Source organism: Belonocnema kinseyi, chromosome 10 (genome assembly GCF_010883055.1).
Source record: "Belonocnema kinseyi isolate 2016_QV_RU_SX_M_011 chromosome 10, B_treatae_v1, whole genome shotgun sequence".
In the NCBI taxonomy this organism is placed as follows: domain Eukaryota; kingdom Metazoa; phylum Arthropoda; class Insecta; order Hymenoptera; family Cynipidae; genus Belonocnema; species Belonocnema kinseyi.
In genome coordinates this window covers 74874289-74899953 of record NC_046666.1, presented here as the reverse complement: position 1 = coordinate 74899953, position 25665 = coordinate 74874289, and the positions used below count along the sequence as shown (strand labels likewise).

Below are 25665 nucleotides of genomic sequence, written 5' to 3'. Positions count from 1 at the left end.
TCTGACGATGTCTTTACGATATCGCAAAGACGCTGAAACGACATGGACATACGATGTCGTGAAGATGTCGCCAGGATGTCATAACGATATCGTAAAGACGTCGACAAATTTTGTGCCCACTGGGAGGCCCTGATATTTTAAAAAATATGTAATTCTAGTATTTATGGAGTAAAATGAGAATTCAATTTTGAGGTTGGCTCCTGTTTCCAAAACATTTATAAGTAACATTTTCTGTTTTATCAAGAACATTTGGAAACATTCTGTCAAAAAAACACATACGAGCTATATTCCATTTTTCTTACAGAAATCTGGAATTCGTTAATATTCTCAATGTAGCTCATAGTGCTTTTATGTCAGGAATGATTTAATTATAAAAATTAGTATCAAATATGCAATCTAGGTCGCATCTAGATCTACTAGATTTTACTAGATTCACTAGAACGCGGCAGTATCGCTGGTGTAGATAGCAGCTAGACGATTGGAGCGTTACATTTGCGCACTGCCCCAGCATAGTTTCTCAAGATAGTGCCAGTATAGACTCGTGGCGGTCTATGCTGGAACAGTATAGCGCCATGAATTATTTCCACACGGGTTAATTTTTCGAGTGCTACAACATATATCAGAGAGAATCAAATACCCGAGGGATACCTGGAGTACCTTCCTTGTAAGTCTTGCTCATGTCGCGCCTTTATTGGCTGGATATTGACGACACCCTGCCTTCATTTGAATGATATTGATTTCCTATCCATATCTTATAACTCAAAATAGACAGGAATCTATTTCATGTATACGTTGTTCCTGGGCCTCGTTGCCCTTCTGAAATATTTATATTTTTTAACGAACTGTCTATTCATACGGCTGGACGGACAGATAAATAGTCGCATTATAGGTGGCAATTTGGATACCCGTTTACGCTATTCAACGCGATCCAAAAAATTATCCGCAACTAGAAAAATTTGATCCAGAAAGATCTAATGATGAGGCAGCGCAAAAAAGACAACCTGCACATTTCTTAGCTTTTGCAGATGGTTCCAAAAATTGCATTGGTAATTATTTTGTCAAAATATTTCTTATCAGAACAGAAATTTTGTGGGGATAAGGGAACTTTACTGCCGTCCCAACAAGAAAAGTCGTAACTACATTTCGGATGAGTCCCCTGCCATCCCAATTTCGGTTTGGTTGACAGGGGACTCATCCGAAATGTCGTTACGACTTTTCTTGTTGGGATGGCTGTTTACCTATCATAAGTCCTCTTCTTGATGAGTCAATAATATATGAAACAATTTTGAATTTTTGAAAAATTGAACTCATGTTCCAGGCTTTCATCGAAACGTGCCAAGTTTTTTAGAAATTTAAGAGAAGGATCTACAAAATAAAACCATACTAATAACTTTAATTTCCTACCTACCCCCACCCTCCCTGCATTGCCCCAAATATGAACAAAAAATGTTAAAAACTGCATTTTTAAGTATTATTGGTACTTTTTAGCAAATTTCGTTGTCTGTTCATAAAAATAATTACTAATGGACAATTTGAATATTTAACCTGAGTTTTCAAACGATTTTCAATTGTTTAAAACAAATGTAATTTTTGGGAAATAAATAATTGTTTAAATAATTTAATTTGTTTAAACAATTGAAAATTGTTTACAAAGTCAGGTTAAATATTCGAATTGTCCACTAGTAATTATTTGTATAAAACAGGCAACGAAAATTGCTAAAAAGTAACAATGATTCGCAAAAATGTAGTTTTTCAAATGTTTGGATCATATTTGGGGTGTTGAAGAGAGGGTGGCGGTGAGCTGGAAATAAAAGTTATTAGTATGGTTTTATTTCGTAGACACTCCTCTTAAATCCCTGAAAACTTGGCACGTTTTCATGAAACCCTGGAATATGAGTTTAATTTTTCGAAAATTCTCAATTTTCCCATGTTAATTAAATGGGATTTTGAAGTGCCCGCTGGCACGTGTTAATATTCGAAATTTTAAAAACAAAAAATTACGGATTTTCTTCCTCCGGAAATGGAGACTTGTGGGGGGGGGGGTGTCTTGCCCTCTAGGGTGAAAAAAAATGTTCAATTAATTTTTGGACCACCCTAAGGAATACACTTTCTTCGAGTTTGATTCCGATCGGAGGACTTCAGAAATATATGCCTTATATAATATGACATTTTGACAATTTAACCATTATCTTTTAGTTATCATAATAAAGCTAACAGTTTTTCGCTATTCAATAATTACAGGTTTACAAATGTCGGTTAATTTTTTGACCCGAGAAGTTAAGAGTGTTTTTTCACGTATTTTTGTACGCTGATTTCAAATCCGTCACCCGTTTCCCGCCATCAGGTCAGATTTTTTAGATTACGTATATTGGAAGCATTGTTGTTCTAGTATCTGATCCAGCTCTTCCCCAACATTTCTTGTTCAAAAATATTTCCTAGCAAAAATCAAAGAGGGAACTTCTGACGGATCAAACGACAACTTTACAAAAAGTATATTGGCCACAGAAGCAGATGCATAGGCATTATTGTTAAAGAGTGTCGTTCGAAACTTCCTTTGTAAAAGGAAAACTGAAAATTACAGGCTAATTCCCTGGTGGACCGAAGGAACCGAATGGAGCCTCTACAAAGTACCCGTAAAGTCGGTTCCTTTAAAAAAAAAAACTCGAAAAAGCAACAAAATCAACTTCTAAATTGTTGAAATTCGAAGTCTACGTTAAAATTTCCTATAGAAGGCGACGGAATAATCGCAATAGTTTTTTTTTGCAACGGTAAAAAGTTTTAAAAAAATATAAGACGTATAACGCCTGTTGACTGCTACACTTCAGACGCATCGCCTGTAAGTAGCAGTCAACAGGCGTTATATGTTTTATATTTTTTTTAACTTTTTACCGTTGCAAAAAAAATATATTGCGATTATTCCGTGACCTTCTATAGGGAATTTTAATCTACACTCCGAATTTCCACAATTTAGAAGTTGATTATGCTGTTTTTTTGAGTTTTTTAAAAAGGAACCGAATGGGAACCCAATGGTGTCTTTATGAGTACTTTGTAGAGGCTCCATTCAGTTCCTTTGGTCCACCAGGGATGTCGAGAATCATTTGAGAAATTTCCGTAAAATGGGCATTCGAATGTCGTTAGAAATCCATTTTCTATATTCCCATCCAGATTTCTTCTCTGACAACTTCACTAATAAAACGATATTCTAATTTTAAGAATTTCCCACTAAGTTGAAGAGTATTTGCAACTTAAATAGGCACCAAGAATATATTCTTAATGTAAGACGTATATATTCTTTTTAAATTATCCATTTCCATATGATAATAAGGTATAGTTAATCTTAGACTATAGAGGTTATGTCTCGGTGTGACTGCGAGAAATAAATTCATAATAAATATATGTAAATAGTGCTTTACGAAATCTTTAATTGAAAAGTAAATAAATTGTGAACATCAAAGCCAGAAGTAAGTATGCTGTTAAATTGAGTAAGTAAAAATGTATAGGTTACAAACTATTTTTCCAATTGAAAACTATAATGTAATAACCACATTTTTATAGATACACAGAAAATCCCTGATCCTCCATTGTACACCAAAATCGGTGTTCAAGTGAGTTGCAACAAATTTGAGCCACGCAGGTTCATTCGGAGAATCTGGGGGTTAAAGCTGGTGGTTAAAGTGAAAATACCTAATTGTATATGTAGACGGACATAACTTTTTCTACACATCCCGGCCTTAGTTTAAATATCGACGGTCATGACTAACCTAACAATTATTTAGTCTAATATCGCAATGCGAATAGTTTTTTTGACAGGTGTTCAGGTAGCTGACAGCAAGGTTCATCACTCCACAACTCTCGGCATTGAGCAAAAATTCAGTCTCGAAATGATACTTTCCCCTACATGCCCAGATATGCAACTACGTTCAGAGGAATACATTTGAGACTTGAAAATTGTTTCAAATGCTCATTGGGAGACCAATGAAATTTGAGCTGCAACAAATTTAACAGCAGCGTTTTTCTGTGTATTGATGAAAGGTATTTAATTATTTGTATATTGCACTTCTCACTGTTCTTTAAAACGAAACACTCCATGCTCAAAATTACAAAAAAAGGAACTGATATGAAAGCACGTGGCACGAAACATTAAAAGAAATTATTGAACAGAACAAGGCGCATTTTCCTTGCGTATTTCTTCTTCTCTAATAATATTCTTATATTAAGAATATTTTCACTTTTTTGTTAGAATATGCATGTAAGAATATGACGCTCTTAATATAAGAATTGAGGAAAACTGCAAAGGTTGTTGGAATGAGGGAATTCTCAGCAATTATTACATTCTCATCTAATGAGAAGGTATTGGTTTTCTGAAAAATTTAACTTGTCAGTTTTCATAAAATCTTCACGTTTTGAGACCCACTGAGTCAGAAAAAATGATTTTTACGAAGGTGTTTGTCTGTCTGTCTGTAAAGCTGTCTGTAGTCTGTATTTTGTAGGCACGATATCCTTCAAAAAATTGATCAGATTGGATTCTGCCTTAGCACACTTTTTTAAGGCCTGAAAAGAAAGAAGTTCGTGAACCAGCTATTTTGGATCAAAAGTCAAAAAGTAAGCACGTTTTCAAAATTTTCAAGACCACATTTTTTCAAGATTTTAAAATTCTATGAACGGTTATTCATAGTACTCAGAATCCCAAACAATTTATCCTCATGACTTTTTTCTATAACAAGAAAATCATTAGAGTTAGAGAATTTTCAAAATCAAAAAAAAAACTGAAATGAACATTTGAAGCCAAACAACGCATGCTATGAAAAAAAGTCTAGAGAAGAAAAACGTTGATTTTTGAAAGCCCTAAAGATCGTCATAACAACTTTTTTGATTTGGTCGAAAAGTTGAAAATTCAAAGTTTGATCATACCTTAACTTTTTGAATCCACATTTTTTTCAAGATTTTAAATGCTATGAACGGTTATTCATAGTACGCAGAAACCCAAACAATTTATCCTTATAACTTTTTTCCATAAAAAGAACATTATCAGAGTTAGAGTATTTTCAAAATCCAAAAATAAAACTAAAATGAACATTTCAAGCCAAACAACGCATGCTATGAAAAAAATTAAGAGAAGAAAAACGTTGATTTTTAAAATCCCTAAAAGGTGGCCATAACAACTTTATTGATTTGGTCGAAAAGTTGAAAATTCAAAATTTGATCGTACCTAACTTTTTGGAACCAAATTTTTTTCAGGATTTCAAAATTCAATGAACGGTTATTTAGCGTACTCAGAAACTTAAACAATTTATCCTGATGACTTTTTTCTGCAAAAAGTAAACTATCAGAGTTAGAGCATTTTCAGAATAAAAAAAAAACTAAAATGAACATTTTAAGCCAAACAAAGCATGATATGAAAAAAAGTAGAGATAAGAAAAACGTTGATTTTTGAAAGCCCTACAGGATTATTATAACAACTTTTCTTATTTGGATGAAAAGTTGAAAACTCAAATTTTCATCATACCAAAAATCTTTAAAACCACATTTTTTAAGATTTTAAAATTCTATGTGCTATTATTTATAGTACTCTGATACTCAAACAATTTATTCTTGTGACTTTTTTCTATTAAAAGATAATTACCAGAATTAGAGCATTTTTAAATTCCAAAAAAAAGAAACTAAAATGAACATTTTAAGCCAAACAACGCATGATATGAACAAAAGTCAAGAGAAAAAAAAAGTTAATCTTTTAAAGCCCTCCGAAATTATCATAACGAATTTTTTGATTTGTTCGAAAATTTAGAATTTTATAATACGAAAAATAATGAAAAATCCAAAAGGTCCGTTTTTTGGTCAAGCTATGCAAGCTACGAAAAAAATTGAATAAACTAAAATTACGCGGCCTAAAAAGATCTACAAATTTTTTAACAATCACTTTTCGATAGAGCGCGTAGTTTTTGTTTTTAGTCATAAAAAAAATATTAAAAATTAAAAATAAATTAAATTTTTAGACGAACATCATAAGCTAAAAAAAACTCGTTTACCCCAAAAAAAAGGCTACAAATGTTTATTATTACTGTTTTATAGGATGCGCAGTTTTTGTTTATTCTTAGATGAATCAAACTAAAAAGATTAATTTTTTGACAAACAACGCAAGCTATTAAAAAAAAAAATAGACTCATTCAAGTTTTTCATGAATATTTTTTTAGAGGACACTTAGTTTTTTCTTTAATCATAAGATATAACCTTTAAAATAAAAAAATTAAATTATTTTGATACATTTTTTTAAATAAATATTTTTTGTAAAACGACACGAAGTATGCACTAAAATTAAAAGACAAAAGTTATTCACCCAAGATCTATAAATTTGTTATTAATTATTTTTGAATAGGACGAGTAGATTTTCTTTTAATCGTAAAAAATAAGATTGAAAATAAAAAAATTAAGTTTTTAGAATAAATTTTTGGAAAAAGGACACGAAAGACGAAACAAATTTAAAAAAAAAAGTTTCTTTGACCAAAAATTTCTAGAAGTTTATTATAAAATCTGAATAAAGAAAATATATAGTAAACAAAAATTTGCCTGCTTTGCGGGCACGTTCTTTTCGCGCTCTGTGTACGTGGCTAGCAACTTTGAACGCACCTGTGGCGCGCGATTATTGATTCTCGCGCTTCACGCTCGATGGTGCATTCACCTCGCGATACACGCTCAGTCTTTGTGTTTACCCTACATTTGTGTGCAATTTTTAAAAAATTAAAAGTCAAAACATCGATAACTTCCATTTGGTGATTGAGAATCCTCTTTTGTCGAACCTCCTTCAGCTTTAACGAACACATTCTCATTATGTATCTCGTACTTCGCATTCGATTTTGTCGAAAGTGCAAACTTTTTTGCATTATTACATTCTCATCAGAGAAGGTATTAGATTTGTGTAAAATTTTACCCCCGCAGTTTTTGTCAAATGTCCACGTTTTGAAACCTCCTGAATCTGAAAGACAGGTTTTTACGTATGTTCTGTCTGTATGTCTGTCTGAATGTATGTCTGGCTGTCTGTATGTGAACACGATTACTTTTGAAAAAAGTAATCTATTAGATTGCCCTTTGGTACACTCGTTCAGTGTCCTAAACTAAATGTCAAATTCGTTAACCAGCCATTTTGGATGAAAATTAAAAAAGTGGACACATTTTGAATATTTTGGAGACTTCTTTTTAAAAAAATTTTTAATTCTCTGTAGGGTAATTCATAGTATTCAAAAAATTTAACAATTTATCCTAATGACTTTTTTCGAAAAATCAAAAATTACTAGAGTTATAGCATTTTCAAAATAAAAAAAATAAAAAAAATAAAATGAACACTTTAGGCCAAAACATATGACACGAAAAAAGTCTGGAGAAGAAAAACATTGCATTTTGAAAGCCCTACAAGATTATGATAACAACTTTTTCAAGTTGGTCAAAAAGTTGAAAATTCCCAATTTGATCGTACCAAAAATAATTAAAAATTCCATTTTTTGATCAAACTATGCAAGATACGAAAAAAAATGAAAAAGATTAAATTGCGCGCCCTGGAAAGAACTACAAATTTATAGTGAATCACTTTTCGAGATTAACTACTAAAAAAAATGAGACAAAAATTGTTCATCCAAAAAAGAGCTATAATTTTTGATAGGACACGTCGTTTTTGCTTTAGTAGTAAAAAATATCATTAAAAATAAAAATATTAAGTTTGTTTGAAAAAACGACACAAGGTATAAACTTAATTTAACAGACAAAAGTTGTTCGCCTAAAAAGATCTATAAATTTATTATTAATCATTTTTCGAGTGGACGAGTAGATCTTCTTTTAATCGTAAAACATAAGATAAAAAATGCAAAAATGAACTTTTTGGAAAAAGCACAGAAAAGATGAAAGAGGACATAGGCACCTATATAGGACTCTTTATAGGTTCCTGTATTAGACCCTATGCAATTGCGCAGTAGTTTTCATTTAATCGTAAAAAACAACATTAAAAATAAAAAATTATAAAAGCAAGGAAATAAGAATTAGTATCATCCAATGTGTATGCATATCATGAATTGTAATGATATACATTTATTGAAATGATACATGTTTCAGAACAGCTTAGAATACAATTTAAAGCAAAATAAGAAACAAATACAAAAATAATCATGATGAATACAATTTGCTTTTTATTTTGCAATTTTTTAATAAGTAATTCCAGGCAGAGTTACATCAAAAATGTATTATAATTTATATAAAAGTGTTGTGTATAATGTAGAAAGGTTTACATGTTGGACAAAATCGAGTGCGAAGCACGAGATACGTGATGAGAATGTGTTCGTTAAAGTCAAAGGAGCACAATTCACAATTACAAAATTACAGTGGTGGATGTTTTGAGTCTTAATTTAAAAATGTTTGCGCAAGAATGTGCGAAAATATAAAGACCAAGCGCGTAGCGCAAGGTAAATACATAATCGAGCGCGAGATAAATGTACAATTGAGCGCATAGGGCGAGATAAATACAACATCAAGCGCGAAGCGCGAGAACCAACAGTTGCGCGCCCTAAAGCGCGCTCAAACTTGCGAGCGAAGCGAGCCGCGCGCGATGAGAATGTGCCCGTGTAGCGGGCATTTTTTTATCTCTAATGCGTCAAACGGTCCCAAATTTATACAGATGTCTCAGTTTTTCTGCACTTTATTTTTTATTTTTAATATTTATTCAAATAATGTGACTCTTCGTCTGTCTTACACGGTGATCATGCATTGAATTTATAATCTACATCATAGCGCTTCGTGGCCGCACCTAAGGGGAAAGAGAAAACTTACATTTTAGCATACGTCACAGTTCTAGAAGACCAAGTTATGGTCCTGTCACTCCGGTCATTTTTATGAACTTCAGCTATGCGTACTGTCATAATTAAGGGCACGTGATACTTAAAAAATTGTCGATTTTACCAGTTTTAGGTTCCCCCGGCTTTTTTTGTAGAATAATAAATATTTTGTCTTAAAAATTTGGAAAATGATAGCGAACATGTTAACGGACGTACCCACACACTTTTTTGTGGGTTAATTTAAAAAAGTTTTAATTTAGCAAAATGTGGTTAATTTGTATAGCGCTTAGGAAATACTATTGATTTTTTCAGTATTAGATTCCGCCGGCTTTTTTCCTAGGATAAGAAATATTTTGCCTTCAAAAACTGAGAAATGATAGCGAACATGCTAACGGACGTCCCCACACACTTTTTTTTGTATTTTTTTAACAAAAAATTTTTGATATTACTAACAGCATGCGTGTATATTTCGCAGTTATGTGTGTTATAATTCATCCGAGCGTTACTTCCAAACTACACAATATTTTTGGCCGAAAACTTTCCCCTTACAAATAAACATCGTAACTAATCTCCCGGAACTAACCTTGTTTGCAGGAAATCAAAAAAGTTTATTTCATAAATAATTTCCAGATTATCGGAAAGGCAGAGATGAAAAACGATGTAACCTCAAAATAATGCATATGCATAAAATTTTTATTTAGCACAATAAATTTTTTTTGTTATTATCCCTCAAAAAAGAGTTTGGGGACGTCCGCTATGATATTATATAGCATCTCCGAATTGAGTTTTTAAAAATGTTCATTTTTGTGGAAAAAAGCCGGGGAAACTGTAAGTATCACATGCTCTTAATGTCAAATCTTTAAAAAAAAACATTTTAATTGCTTTCAAAATTTTTATTGATCAAAATAAACGAAACTGTGGATCGATTTTGTTGCAGTAATTTCTGACTCCGTTTTTATAATCCAAATGAAAGTTGCCTTTTTTGAAGGTATGTTGAAATTTTTGTGTAGGCACGCATAATAAAGCACTAGATATAGCATCATCTTGGTGTAGTCATTAAAGGTTGGGCGGCTGTGATAAAGAAGACCAAGGTCTCTGTAAGTTTTCAATCTTTCTAATTTTATGACGTCAATATTGAACCGGTGATGTAATACATTTTTTTATTCGAATAGGATAGAATCTCACAACTGGACGGCTCCAGGCTAAGATTATTAGTTTTACACTATTGGACATAAAACTGGTCTTTCTAAGTTGTAGCTTGTAATTCATGATGAGGGTTTAAGTTGTCTACAATCTTATACTCGTACATTTTACATCGTTTACATACATTAGACATTTCATGAAATGTCTATACATTTCTATACATGTCTAAAATTTGTCCCACTAACCTGAAGAAAAATTAATATTTTAAAAGCAATAAAACCCTAGAAATATGTAATGATTGCTTATTAGCATTAAATTCATTGAAATTTATTACACTATATGATTGGAGATAATTTGGTAGTTTCATGACATAGCTAGAGTAATTAGGCAGGCATTGAAACTCCGATCTATGAATACTCTAAATATCTAAAGGTGCAAGAGTAGTCCATGAAAGGGCTAAACATTTTAGACAGATAGTGTAACTGTCGAATATTACACAATCCGCTAGCAGTTCATGAACTGTCTACACATTTCATGAAATATCTTATTAGGTAACACCATGACCTGAGAATCACCTCATAATCAAGGAATGAAGTTGTTACAAAAAACCATAAGTGACATTCATTTTATGTCATCAGGAAATAGGCAAATTATGTGATATTCCTCTCAATATCATTTATAGTTTATGTAAAGTGATATGATTGCTATGTTTATTTTCATTGCATTTTCTTGAGAGATAAGAAACAGACAATATTTTCCTCGCTTCACTTATTTTTCATATTTTTGAACCACTGATATAAAAAAAGAAATCAATAACTACAGTATATTTTATTTTTTAACTCAATTCTACATACCAGGAGCTTCAATTTGAGCCATCTCAGAAAAAAGAAAAATTTTTAAAAAGCGTCCAGCATAGGAATCTTTTCATGTCTCAATTTATCTATCGTCTTCCTCTGTTCCTCCAAATGATTGGTTGCTTAAAATTTGGTATTTAAATAGAAAGCAGACTTGTCCACAGGTTCTCAGTATTTTTCACGCTCTGCAGTGTTCACTTTATAGGCCGATCATAAAATAGTTCTATTGCTGCATTAATAATACGATAAAAAATAGTGTATAATTTTTAACATGATCTCACGCATATGATTAAAAGCAAGGCAGGTAAAGTATAAATATATGAGGATAAAATAGATATTTTATAAATGTAGCTTCTTTATCAAAATATAAATTATTATAATATAATCCTGAAACTATATTTTCATGCATATTTAGATTTACATTAAATGCATAGTCCTGCATATTCACGCAATGTTTGTTGACAGTTGCACATGTGATACGATAAAAGTATATATTTTGTTAACTTTGCTTTAATTATTATTATTATTATCGTCGTATTTTTCCACGTCGATTTTCGCGTTTTTACACACATATGCACAGAGTAAATGAACAAATCAAAATTATTATAAAACGGTATACTACGATTTAAGCAGACAATTAATTTGAGACTTTCGTAAATTTCAAAAAAATTCCACCGTTATTTTTTTTTTATGTTTAAAATATGCATGCAAATTTTTGTTCGAACTTCAAGAACAACTTTGTGTTGAAAAAAATGATTTAGAATCATGTATACACAACATTTGTTGTCATTTTATCCTTCCGCTCTTCCACGTAACAATTTGAACAAATATTTTCAGCAACATTTTATCAAATAGAATATAATTACTTACTACCTGATACACCCCAATTAGCAAATAATAAGAAGTTATTAAAATCAAGAGAAAGAAAATTTTTTAAATTTCGAACGTGCAACATCTACCACAACGATATTCTTCAAAAACTTATATTCTTATAAGTGTCTTTAATTACTAGTGCATATCTCCAATTATTTAATGTTGGTTATGCATATTTCTAGCTTTTTCAACAAATGCCAAACGTGACCCAAAATAAGCGAAAAATTTTAAGGAACGATTGTAAGAATGATTAGCGCAATAAAATACAATATAAACGAAATTAAAAAAGTGTCTCAAATCTTTTGTAACATGTTTAAATTAATATTTTCAACAATTGAGCTGCCGGCTGCAAGAACCAGTTCGACGCTCGAACATGCGTAAAAGTATTGTCCGGGCGTCTCAAAAAAAGAAAATGTTCAAAATCGAAAAATCAATTTTATGAAAATGTAGAATTGTAGAAAATGAGAAAAAAAACATTTTTTCCTTTCAGAATTTTTTTCAAACTTTGATTTTTAATAATACAAGCGAAATATCGAATAAAAGTTTATCTCTGATTTAATCAAGTTTTAAAACTTAAATCGATCTAACTCGGCTAAATATTATTGGAATAATTGTTTTATAATATTTAATTGCAAAACGAGGTAAGTCGATAATTGTGTTTTCCTGGTTTCGCCGGTAATAAGTATCTAGGTAACTTCGAGATTCAAACAACTTTCAGTGAGTAGTTTGTTCAAAAATTTTGAATGAAGTTTTCTGAAAAATCTCATATCGATTTGTTAGAAATTTACTGGGATATTGATATTTGTAAAAAGTACTCGACGTCTGCCCGCACTGTTAGTGCGAGAGAAGACTGCCTGCCGGAGCAGTCCTCATGACGCATTAGCTAACAACGCGGGCATACGTCGAGTACTTTTTCCAAATACTATTCAGAAAATATCACTAATTTGTGATATCATAAAATAATAATATTTGAAGTAAATAAAAGTGGTTTCAACAATTTGCAGCACGTTAAAAAATCGAAGAATTAGGAGAAAGTAACGCAAGTTATCGAGATAATAACAAAAAACGTTTCCATACCCTTGCCTTGTTATAAGTTGCATTTAAATAATTCTAAATTTTTAAAACAATACAATTAAAATTGAATAGTTTACTCTTCACATTCATAACATAAGCCAAGGCATTTAGAAAATATTATTAATTCACGATCTTACAAAATAATAAATTCAGTTTAAAGAACATCATGCATCTTGGAAAAAGTAATATTTAGGCTAAAACGTTGATACTTGTTAAAAACCTAGCAAAAAGTATTATTTTACAGATACACCAATTTCTCGCTTTCAGTCACCCCGTTCTCAGCCTTCCTATAACTGCCAGCTCCCTCGATTTCTCAGGGGACCAAGACGAGAGCGGTTGCGACATTATTTATATAGAGATATATATTCCAATTGGAAGCGAGTCAGGCGGCACTCACTGTTTACGTTTCGATCCCCCCGAAATCAGTCCAAGGTTATTTGAAGGCATCACCCGACACTGAACTAAAAGCGAGAGTTGGGAGTATATGAGCAAACTATTTTTGTTTTAGATATTCTCTCTACCTAAAACAGTATGTTGGGGCGGGGATGCCATCAATATTTCGCGCAAGGCAAAATACTATCGATATTCCTGTAAGAACTCGTAAGAAACTGTGAAGATTAAAAAGCGATTAAACTCGACAGTGTTACGCAGGAATTTCAGAAATGGTCGGAAAGTCAGCGTGTTTCGTACAATAATTTCACAATGATCATACGTTTCTACAGTTATGTGCCGGTAACGTCTTGTCGGAGACACTTGTTACAAACGTTTTTGAAACGCCACATTTGGCGATGTGGTTTTAGTGTAACAACCAAAAAGGTCAATTTGAATTCATCGAAAAGTTTGTGTGCAGTGAATATTTATTCTGGGAATTTTTTGTATTTGCATGCTTAAAACTGCTTTGAGCATGACCTATTTATTTACTGCCAAGTATCTCATCTATGTGAAACAGCGAATTCGACGCTGCGAATTCTTTCCATCACATGAAACCGTTATTTTCTATAGCAAACTTCTTTTTCTTTTGTCCAAACCCCGTACGGAGGGGGAAAGCTTTTGAATCTTTACCGTCAATTGTTTTATATTTTTAACAAACATTTTTATAAACAATAAATAATTCTCGAAATAATACAAATTTAACTTGAGATTAAATTTCTTACAACTAAATGAATTAAATGAACATTTTTTAGTATAGAAAAAAAATTATTTTTCCTATTTAATCTTGTCAAAGCAGGAAAAATTGACCTATACTCCAGACGTTTGAAATTAACATGGTATTTTTAATGTGGAAATCTCGGTTTTTAAAAAAATGGAAAAAGAAGTACTTTTTTGTTCCACGAAAACATCTAAAAATGATAAATAGCAGTTTTATCTAAAACTAATGCAAAAGTCGGTAATTTTCTGTATTTTTTTTTCAAATTGAATATTATTATTCGATAATTGACAAGTTTCCAAGTATTTTTCAACTATTTCTCAATTGTTTAACCTGTTATTATTTTCTTAACAAATCTGGTTGCTAATGAATCATGAGAAGTTTCTATGTAAGACATTCGACACAACTGGCAGTTATAAATAATTTTAATTTTTGCTCGGGACAAATACAAATTTTAATAAACTGCTGAATGTTTCTGACTTAAGTTAATAAAAATGTTGCATTAATACATAAGTCTAAAATTGCTCTCACTTTTATCATGTAGATAAATGTGACATTTTTTATTAGCCCTTCAACTAACACTGAATTACTAATTGAGTGTGTAAATTTGAAAATATTCCTTACTTTGAGTTTTTCACATTACCAAATCGGTATTGTGGAAAAGCGGCATCAATGCTTGGCAGATTATCGCGATAAGCCTATTTATCAGAGAAGAATTATAAATAGATTGAGTGGCTCAAATTTAAAAGGGTTTGTTGGTTTTTTAAGAACACCCCTCAAAAAGCTTCCATTCGTTAAAAATAATTTCCATATGAGGGTTACGGTTCAAAAACCACCTCATTGAATGCTTAAATTATAAATATTTGTAATTTGTAATTTATATTATAATTTCGATTTTATTTAACAAATTTCATACAAATTATACATACAAAGTTGTTTCTGAGAGAATAGATAAAAAACCTTTTATCACTGCATTAGTGATCAAAACCACACGTAGCACAGTAAAAACTTGGGGGTATATTTTGTTGCAGGTAAAAATATAACGGTGTTCACTGTACCTTGGTAGGGATTCAGATATCTCTCGAACTTGCGATACGACATACCGAGTATGTATGGTATGAAATAGCCCCAAGGTGGGGTGCGAAAGGTCAAATGTTACTGTTTTGAAATTTTGCCAGCTGTTGTCAAACATGCCATGGTCTTAGAAAAGTTAAAGGTATGCGGATTCCACTTGATGAAACTAGGCTTTGAGGTGTGAGCATGATTGTAATTACCAGGGGTGGGATTCCGATGCCCACTAATCTAGTTTATCGAATATCTCTTTCTAACGTATGAATGTTTAGAATGTTTATTGTATTTTTCAAGGCATTATTTATTGCCGAAAAAAGGTTAAATGCTCGAGTTATAATTATAAATTTTCCTATTTTGTGGGCGAGAAATTCAAATCGAGGTTCTGTTACTTTCATGTAAATAATTACGCAACAAACAGTACAAGAATTGAATATAAATGTACAAATTGACAAACAAAATTATTATTTAAATTGTATAGTTTTATAGCCCCTAAATAATTGTAGATTCAGTTCTCGTATTTTTAATTCCAATTTCAATCAGTTTTTTTTTAAATTAATGAAGTTAAACTTATTATTATAAATAATAATAATGTTAAGATGGTATCATAATATTTAACTTTAATAATAAAGTGATGCTTTGAAAAATATTTCAAACTTTCTAGATTAATGTCTAGTCATAGAAAATTTGATCAAATAGTTTTATTTTGATCAAATTGAACTTGTATGTTTTCCTAATGTTTTTTTTAATTCAGTTAAATCTGAGGATGCTATTATTACGCGTATAGAAAGACCTTTTCATCCTAAATATCGAAAAACTTCATGCGTCGGGAATTTAGCATCCATATGCTCTACTTTTCTAGTAATCTTAACATGCCTATGCTCCACTATGTATTCTTATTAAGATACGAATAATTCAAGATAAAAAGTTATATTATGAGCAAACGCGGATATCTCGAGCATTCGCAGTAGTGATCCTTGTGTGTTTTTAAATTGACACATGGCCTTACATAACCTAAAAATACACAGGAATAACTACAGTCCTTGCCAGAGATATCCGCGTTTTGCCGCCACTGAGTACTGACTGGGACTGGAGAATAAGCTATGTCTCTCGCACAGCAACATGATTGGTCTTTTCACTTTTGCTCCATTAATAGCTTTTTACTTGAGCATACATGTAAACTATTTAACCTTCATTTAGAGGAGAGCGGTAAACAGCCAATCAGATTGCTGCGCGAGAGAGATAACTTATCCCGCTTACTCATAGTCTGTCTCTTTTATTTTGCCGATAACTCTGCCATTGCCGGGTTCCCTCCAGTTATATATGCGCTAAGATTTCTAATATTAAGTATTTCACGTTGTGACGTCAGCTGGCAAGATGTCTGTACAATGAGGGCCAAGCAATAATACAAATCCCAGAGGATAAAACTTAACTTAGTATATAACTGGAGAAAAAAATATTTTTCACAGCTACAAAAAACATATCAATTTTATTATTCAATTAAATAGTTATGAAATAGGTAAATACTCTGAATACACTTATCGTGAGAAATAATTATTTTCAAAGTTATTATAAAAATAAAGTTTAGTCCCATGTATTTGGTATTACTGTTTGCCGCTCGGCGTGCAGACATCTTGGATATCCCCACCTAATCTGAAATACCTAATGGCTCAATTTTACAAAGTGCGAGCAACTCACCTGCTAAACTTCAATGACCAAGACATACAATTAGCAAAGCTGTCAAAATAATAAACAATGCATTTAAGCATGGCTATTTCAAATCTTGAAAAGTATTTAAGAAGTTACGAACGCGTAGATTATGCAACGATAATGAAGTTTTTCATTTCGTACCCCAAGAAGCGGACACGTCGTACCCAAAGTAGTAGGTACTTCGAACCCCAAGTTCTTGCTACTTAAGTAAAAAAGTAACAACAAAGCTTAACTTAACAATTTAGAGTTTATGCTTCACATGATTTACTTTGGTGTTACTGAACTGATTAGTGAATAAGTCCAAAATCACCGATTAATCAGTGAAATGTCTAAATACTATTTCAATCAGTCAATTTTTCACTGATTCATATTTTGAGAGCATATAGTTTTTTAAATTATTAAATGAGAATATACTGGTTTTCAAAGAACTAGAAAGAAGGTTTTTTAACTTTTTGTACATTAAAATTGAGTCACCTCTTAAGGAATGTTCAAGGAATAATTTTCAGTCGATAACTTTTAATTTTGACCCTCCCAAACCCCTTCTATTATGTACAGCAAATATCCCAAATAGCCAAAAATAGCAGTTTTATGTAAAATTAATGCTTAGGACGGTATTTTAAACGTTATTAGTTGTTTATTATTTAAATATCATATTATTTAAATTATTTTAAATTTTCATTTGTTTAAATAACTTTCACAATATAATATTTTTTCGAGCTATGCTGCTAATTAAATAGAAAACTTAATTTTCTTAACAATTAAAACATTTTTTTTTAGTTGAAAAAACTAAATGTGCTAGACAAGCAACTGTTATAAATTATGTTGGAAGTTTCATCCAGCGGGTGTTTACCAAAAAGTTGACTACTTTAAGTCACAGTCATTTTCCACTTTGGGGAGATAAATGGTGGTTTTTCTAGATTTTTTACAATAAAAAAAAGAAATTTAAATTAGGCATTGATGCTTTAAATGAAATAAATGATCTACGTTCGCAATATAAAGAACGAACATACATTTAATTTACAAACGAATGTTTATCATCCCTTGAAGTGTGATCAACTTCACCCCACAATGCTTCTTTCAAAGTCACATCAATTTTTCTTACCAAAATCATTATGTAGTGCGAAAAAAAACATGGCATTTATGTGAAAATTGGCATAAATCTTGTTTCGGTGCTAGAAAACAAATCTGCACCAAGCAAGATTTAAAATAAAGTTTAACATGTGAGAAAGAAAACAAACGCTTATTTTAAATTTGTTATTCAGAGAAAGAGATAAATTAATATGTAAAATAAAGTTGTGGTACAGCGGCTTTGCCCCAGTTTACATTACTAGTTTTGTATTAATATTATACTAATTGCAATAATCAATAATTGAGATTTTAACAGCAAATTTGTTAATAAGTATAAAATTATCTTGTTTTTCCCTCTAAGTGCTAACTTATGTTTGTAGATATCTATGTTTGCACTGCGTTTCAGTTTGAGAAATAACAAGTTGCTGCAAATATTTTTTGTACGTTAAATACTAAATAATATTCAAACTATAATATATCTACATATTTTAAAGTTCGTATATCTTTTCTGAAATTTAGTATTTGATAAATGAAAAGTTTTCGTGAAATGGCAAGTTAATCCTCAAACTGAAATGCAGTTCTAAACTAATACGAATTGCACTAATTTTAGAGAATCTCAAGATGAACTGCTAAGAACTAAAAAATGGACTGTTATTTCAAAGCATTTTCCCAGTTATCGACCCTGTACACTGCAGACATGGTGATACTTACTTTATTGGAAAATTCACTTTCTTTAAATGTTTTATGAGTTGCAAATACATCGTACTGCAGTGAAATCAATCAGAAGACTGCACGGAGAAAAATAGATGTAACGCACAGACTATCTAGATATTAATAGGTAATATCTTAGCGATTTAACTATGGGACAGAAATCTAGATACTGAAGTAGAGCATCCGTAGATATTAAAAAGATTTTAACTGACAATATCCAAGATATTAAAGAGCAGAATCTAAGATATTCAAGAAATATTTTTTAATTGTGCGAAAATTACATGTAAAGCATGTCATTTTCTGTAAAATGCAAAAGAATGTTAATATCGTAGTTCTCTGTTTTGAAAATCCGAATCCTCAAGCATTCGGCTTTTTGCATAATTAGGCGATTTTTGTGTTAAACAGATAGCACACTGTTTAAGGCTAATATGAAAGATGCCTATAGCTGAGTCCTCATTTTCTTGAGAAAATTATAACATATCCAAAAACATTTAATCCACTTTCCACCAAAACTTATAGTGCAATAGATATCCGAAAAACCACAATACACACGATGAAAGCTCAAGATACAGACAAAATCTTTTGTCGCCACGCCACACGTCAGCGACCTTGCTCCGATAAAATTTAGCTTTTTTAATATCTTAGATATTAACTGTTAATATCACATATTTTATACATTCAATATAAACACATATTGCCCTTTAATACTTTGTATGTCGAATAGAAGATATCAGATAGTATGCCGTAATATCGATATATTATGGTTAAATATCAAAGTTTTTAATATCTGCTTATCAATATCTATTTCTCTCCGTGTGTGTTTCATGAGTCAGCATGAGACGTTACAGGATTAATTATCTTCTTTCTCTCTCTTCTGTTGATATTACTTTGAGAGCTCCCCCCACTGTGGCACTGGTGCGTGGGGCAAATCACTCTCGAATCAGTGTAATTAATGCAAAGAATTACTTTAAAGAATGAAGGCGATACGGAATCATTGTGAGTTTAATGCGAGCTTTAATCTTACTCGTTATTTAGAAAGATCAGTAAGAAGCGTAAGGAAAATAAGGTATTTTCCGTAACTCGAACGCAAATTTAAGGAAGACAATGAAAATAGTGTTCGGAACATTAATAACGTACGAAATAACGAAAACAGTGTATCGGGCTGTCGACCCTTTGCGTGTACAGACGAGTCGACATAACGTCACGCGGCACAACAGTAGGTCGACTGTAGAGTATTTCTAATATTTTGAAGGAAAAAAACGCCTCAATGAAAAAGCTGTGTGTTAACTGTATGAATTTGCATCTCGTACTATTTTGAAGCAGTCAGAGAGTAATTAGTTAATTATAATCAATTTCGTAAAATATGTGATGTTGAAAAATAAAGCAAAAATCACAACATTTGCTGGGGAGTAAGACATAATTACTAGTTTTTGTGTATTTGTTCATTTTGATTTTTTTTTAAACATAAAAATGGAAACCATCGATCAAATATTCAAATCTTATAAAGTAATAATCAAGTATTGATGAATAAAAATAAAATGACAGGGTGCCTACTGTGCGGAAATGTAAGGAAATCCGGGAATCGTCCAGGAACTTGAAAAAACTCGGGAAAATCCAGGAATTGACCTGAGTTTTATTTTTGGTGCGGGAAGTGTATTTAATTTCCTCATAATTTATAGTTTTTTTCTAGTGCAAGTTGAACATTGTTTCACCTGATAATTTAATTATCAAATTTTGTGCTGACAATTTATCTTTTTAAATGCAAAGTCACCTTTTTTGGTAGAAATTAATCTTCCCAGTTAAAAATTTATTTTCTGGTCGAAATTATTATTATTCTAGTTACAAATTTATGATTTTATTTATAACTCTGTTTGAAAATGTGTCTGCTTTTTTAATATTGGTTTTCTTTATCATGAAAAGTTTTCTTTCACTGAAAATTTGATTACTTCAATTGAACTAATTTTTTGGAAAAAAGTAGAAGCCCAAAAATTTGATATAGCGTACAAAAAAAAAATCTTAGAAAAGGACTAAAATTCTGAGCTATGGAGAATATCGAAATTCGGTTCTGGAGGTGCTAGATTAATGGACCGTCGAAAATATTGATTTGAAATTATAATTATTTCATCGAGCTGGAAGTCAGAATTATTCGCCCTCGTTCTGCAAAACAAATTCCATATATTTACAAATTTGTTTATAGATATATAATTAATGAAAGGAACATAGCACGAAAATCTTTACGAAAATACAAATAGGAAATCAAACTAAAATAATTTCTCAAACATAAGAAATAATGAATATAAGGACTCGTATAAGGACGATAATAGAGTCACTGCGCGCGGTTACTGCCAATGACGGAATGATAACTATGGCCTGCACTTGGCAGCCAAGGTTTGGCTGCCATTGTCGGCCCAACACTGGGTACCAGTATTGGAACAAACCTAGCTGCCATCGTCGCGCTATTGCTGGATTGATAACTATTTATCAGGTGGCAATTATAGCTTGAACATTTCTAAAGAGATGAATATACTTTAATTCACAAAAAGTTTACAACAGAAAGTTCTTTTTTGCATTTTTTCGTAATCCAAGATTTCCCCATTTACTTCCAACAGCCCTGGGGCAGGGCATATTTGAAATTAATTAATTAATTTTCTACTAACCAAACACTTGTACCTGGAGTTTTAATTTTTTATGACTTTTTGTTCAAAAACTTATCATTCACTGGATGTTTCAACTCCTAAGATTAAAGATAGTGTCAAGTCTTTAGCCATTTATCTCAAGAAATATTGATTGTTTTAAAATCCGCATGTAAAGAAAGCTTATCATTTTTATCACAAAAGAACACTCCGTACAAATCAAATACATACCGCTCCTATCCTCTCAAAGTTCGATGAACTTGACACCACAAAAATTAATGTAATGGTCAGTCAAGCTTGATGATGTATACAACAAAAATTCTGAATTGGCAATATTAACTCAAGCCCATTACCATTTACAAAAAACGTGTCATTCATATTGAATTTGTAATGGGTCGACGACTTCACAAGAGACTGAAAAAATAATGGATCTATAATTTACAGCGTTTAAATTTAAATAATTTTTTACGATCTGAAACTTATGAAGTCACATAACTGCGTAAATCTAAGATATAAAAATCCTTGAATATTGGTGATATTTATCTGTTTCAAAAACAAAAATTGCTTTGTTTAAATACCATATATTTCTGTTTTATTCATTTAATTTTTTAGTATTTTTCTGTTTATGTTTTTTTTGTTTGAAATATCTGTTTCTATATGCAATTAATATTACGAAATCTTCATGTTTTCAAAGAAAAATAAGCAATTTCCTTCAATCAAACTCTGAAGGACAATATAATTAGTTTTCATTGCAAGTCATTGTGCATCACAAATTTTCATACTGTAGTATCAGAGGTTTCTTGCTAATGAATATCGATTACTTTACGTTCATCATTGATATCATACTACCTACAGTATAAGATAGCTCTGATTGATTTACTTCCTTTAAGAATTATTTTGGAAAAAATTGTTATCAACTACGTGTAATCGTGTATCAATAACTGCAATCATGATTAGCAAGTTTCCTCCTAATGTGTATGTTGTTCCTTGACACATTGCAACAAGGCTCACTGGAAATTGGCTTCAGTGTTCTGAATACTCTTGATAGAATAAGTGCTGCTCCGCGAATTGAAAATTATAAAGAACATTAAAATTTTACTGTGAAGTAAGTGAATGTCATTATTATGTCTAATTATTTCTGGGTTTCCTGTGGAATTATCTCAATTTGAAAACCACCAATATTTTTACATCTATCGAGTGCCCACCCAAATTACCATTTTTAGATTTTCTCAAACGTTGCAGCGGAAATTTCGTTTAGCATGGAGAGAATGTTATTTTGTGTTTTATACAGATTAAATCATGCTTAGAGGTCTCCGAAGTCATTTTACGTCAAAAACGTTACTTTTAGCTGTTTTTTACTTTCAAATTGTATCAGAGAATTCTTTTTGTCCGACTTCTCTTGAAAACGCGCCATTGCATGCACGCGAAGGAGTCGTAATAAGGCCGCTTCCATCCAGTCCAGAGACGTTTGCACATACGAACTCTGTCGCCGGGCCGAGATTAAATTGTACGCCCGCTACATAAAACCTTATTCCCGATACATAAAACTTTACTTTAAAAACATTAAATCGCTGAACTCCACAGTCTCCATTCTGCTGAGTGCGCCCTCACAACAAAATGGTATCCTTGGCATGTCCCTAAGATATCTCGGCAAAATATGGAATATCCTGAAAAATGTCCCAAAAATTTTCCGGGATATCCTGGGCATATTCCAAGGATATCGAGATTTTCGCCCCGTACTATATCCACTTAATCTCCTGTCCGGGATATACACAATTTTGGCAATGGAATCCAATATTTGTGAAATGCATATTTAAAAAAATATGTAGAGTAACTGCAAACAGCAAGATTCACAAGCATCCGTTAGACAAAAAACCACTTTGTACAAATCTAGAATATTCAGTTCATTTCAAAATCCGATCTCAGTATAATTCGAAAAATATGATTAACTCGAATAATTTTCATAACCAATAACAACCTACTTACAATAAAAAACAGGTGATTTCGAAAAATTAAAAGTGGGCTGTTATTGTATTCTGTAAAATCTAAATTGCGCAGTTTGGAGATCGCACCTTTCAATGGAAAAATCAGTTTTTATGATAGAAAAAAAATTAAACTAATATGTACCGCGTTGATTCGTATAATATAAATGATAATTGATTATAATTTGGCACGCATATTCGAGAGATTGTTGACTTTTCTTAAAGCGTCACTTATTACTGCGCGACAGTTTTCGCACACTGACAGCCATGATGGAATTTACCCGAAAGTGACTTTGGATGGGAATTTACCATTATTGTATTTTATAATGTTCTACTTAGTGTAAAATCTCCGGAAAAATACCTAATATTGCTCGATTATTTCTTATGTTATTGATACGATTGAATATAAATATAATTGGCGATAGATATATCTGAATTTCCAATAATATACTGAATTATAGGATTGGGATATCTTGGGACAATCTTTGCCAAATAAAAATTTGGGACATTAATAAGATATACTGAGGATATTCTGAGATATCCTTAGGACATTCCAGGGATATCGAGATTTCCGCCCTGCACGATATTATTTGCGATATCCTTAGAATCTCCTAGGATATGCCCACGATATCGTTGGAGATAAATGGGATATCCCGCCGATATCTCATGCTGCGAAAGCACTTTTTTTCTTTCACTTTTAATTTAAAATCGTCAAGAACTCCAAAAGCCTTTATCTGCTTCAGGTGCTGGTTTGCAAGGTGGGTAGGATAAAAAGTATTATATGTATGAAGGGCGTATGGCTATTTTGAAGTGTACGCAGTTGCCGCCCGAGCAAAGCGAGGGCGGAAGTCACACGAGGCAAAATAGTCTTCTTTACGCCTTTAATTTACAATGTAATATTGTCATTAAGCGGGTCCTTGGAGCCTTAAATCCTGATTTTGTAACAGCTTTAATTTTTAAGGACTAAATTCTACACTAGAAATGTCTTGTTTATTATAGAAAATTAAGGGAACATACTTTTTACTTGTAGTTGAAAAATACTTATATAATATATTTATATCATATTATATTATATAACGCTACATTACATTAACAATATTTACATTGCAGTACATTACATTACATTATTATATTAAATTATATTACTGATTTGGGCCAGATCGGGTACACAATTTTGTGGTTGTTAAATTTGACCCCCTCTAGACCCCGGCTTAACAGCCAAGCTTGCGAGTAGATGGCGCTCCATTAATTTCGGGGACTAAAGTGGGTTGACTCCAAATCGCCCAAGTTTCAATGTAAAGTGTCAAGCATTAAAAATATATCAATTATTATTTGTAAAAGTGACAAAATAAGTGGGAAAAAATGCCAAAAGTGAGCACAAGACGAGTGCGTAGATATAGTATACTTCAAAATATTCCTGATTTACGTGTTGAAGACTATGATAAGTAAATTTATCAAGAATGTTAAGATGAAACCTAACCTCGAAATGAGGTTATTTATTTATAAGAAAAGTAGCAAAAGTAATATTTCATTTGTTGGATGTGTAAACGAATTAGATCAGCAATAACGTCATGAACATTTTTATTTTCACGTATTTTTAGCTGATTTGATACAATCGGAATGTAAATACAACCTTTTTATTCATATTCGCTTGTGTAAAAATAACTTAAAGATCCAGTGCGATATTATAATCCACTTACTTCAAAATAACTTTCCACAATTAAGTTCAATGTAGAAATTGAAAGCAACTTCAATTAAGAAATTGAAACCAAAAATATATTGCAAAATACTTAAATGGTTTATCATACACAAATGCTGACTGTTATATTGCGTCGTTTGACTTTTTCCGTTGCTCGAATAAAAGTGCCTGACATACTCCAATTTTTTCATATCGCGATCTGTTAGATAACCTGATATTTATATTCTCAAATTTCAGTTAAGGAGGTGATATATTCGATTTTAATATTATTTTATTTAAGAATCCCTTTTAATTAAGAATAAGAAAAATAAATTAATATGGGCCCGATCGGCGCTTGGGCACCGATTGGGCATCGCGTTTCATTTCGAGTCTAGCCCCATCTAGATAGCCTCATTTGGGCCAAACTCTGCCCGATCTGGCCCCGATCAGATCCAAATTATAATTTCTGCACGGGTAATCCAGTGATCCGATGAGAGCAGTGTGCCCAGTTTGAAATATGCGGCCAAGCCTGATTTTTTACCCCACTATTCACGTATTGATTGGGGATTCGAACTACCAGAACCTTGTTAAAAGGATATAGAAAAACTTCCAGAGGTACCCAGTGGGCCTGAAAATTAAGGATGTCCTAGAGACGTCTTCGGGATATCCCTAAGACGTCTTTTGGAACATATCTTTTGGACATCCTAGGGATGCTCTTAAGAAGTATAATGTCAGTACGAAATGTATCCCGAGAACGTCCTATGTCCTTAAGGCGTCTTAGAGACATTGATTGGACTGTCATTGGACGTCCTGGGAAAGTCCCAAGGGCGTTCGTAGGATTTTTATGGTTTTGTACACGAAGACAAAGATATCGCACAATTGAATCGCAAAACCTCTATATTGAAATAAAG

The 25665-nt window shown here is 31.9% G+C and overlaps 1 protein-coding gene across 1 annotated transcript in view; it reads left to right on the top strand.

Annotated features, from left to right (window-relative positions):
* Positions 1-22076: 22076 nt before the first annotated feature.
* Positions 22077-25665, top strand: part of LOC117181492 (cytochrome P450 6a2-like) — a 43620-nt gene continuing 40031 nt past the window's right edge. Inside the window, exon 1 of the mRNA XM_033374217.1 lies at positions 22077-22199. The gene's annotated coding sequence lies outside the window, so the exon portion shown is untranslated. The remainder of the gene's footprint in view (positions 22200-25665) is intronic.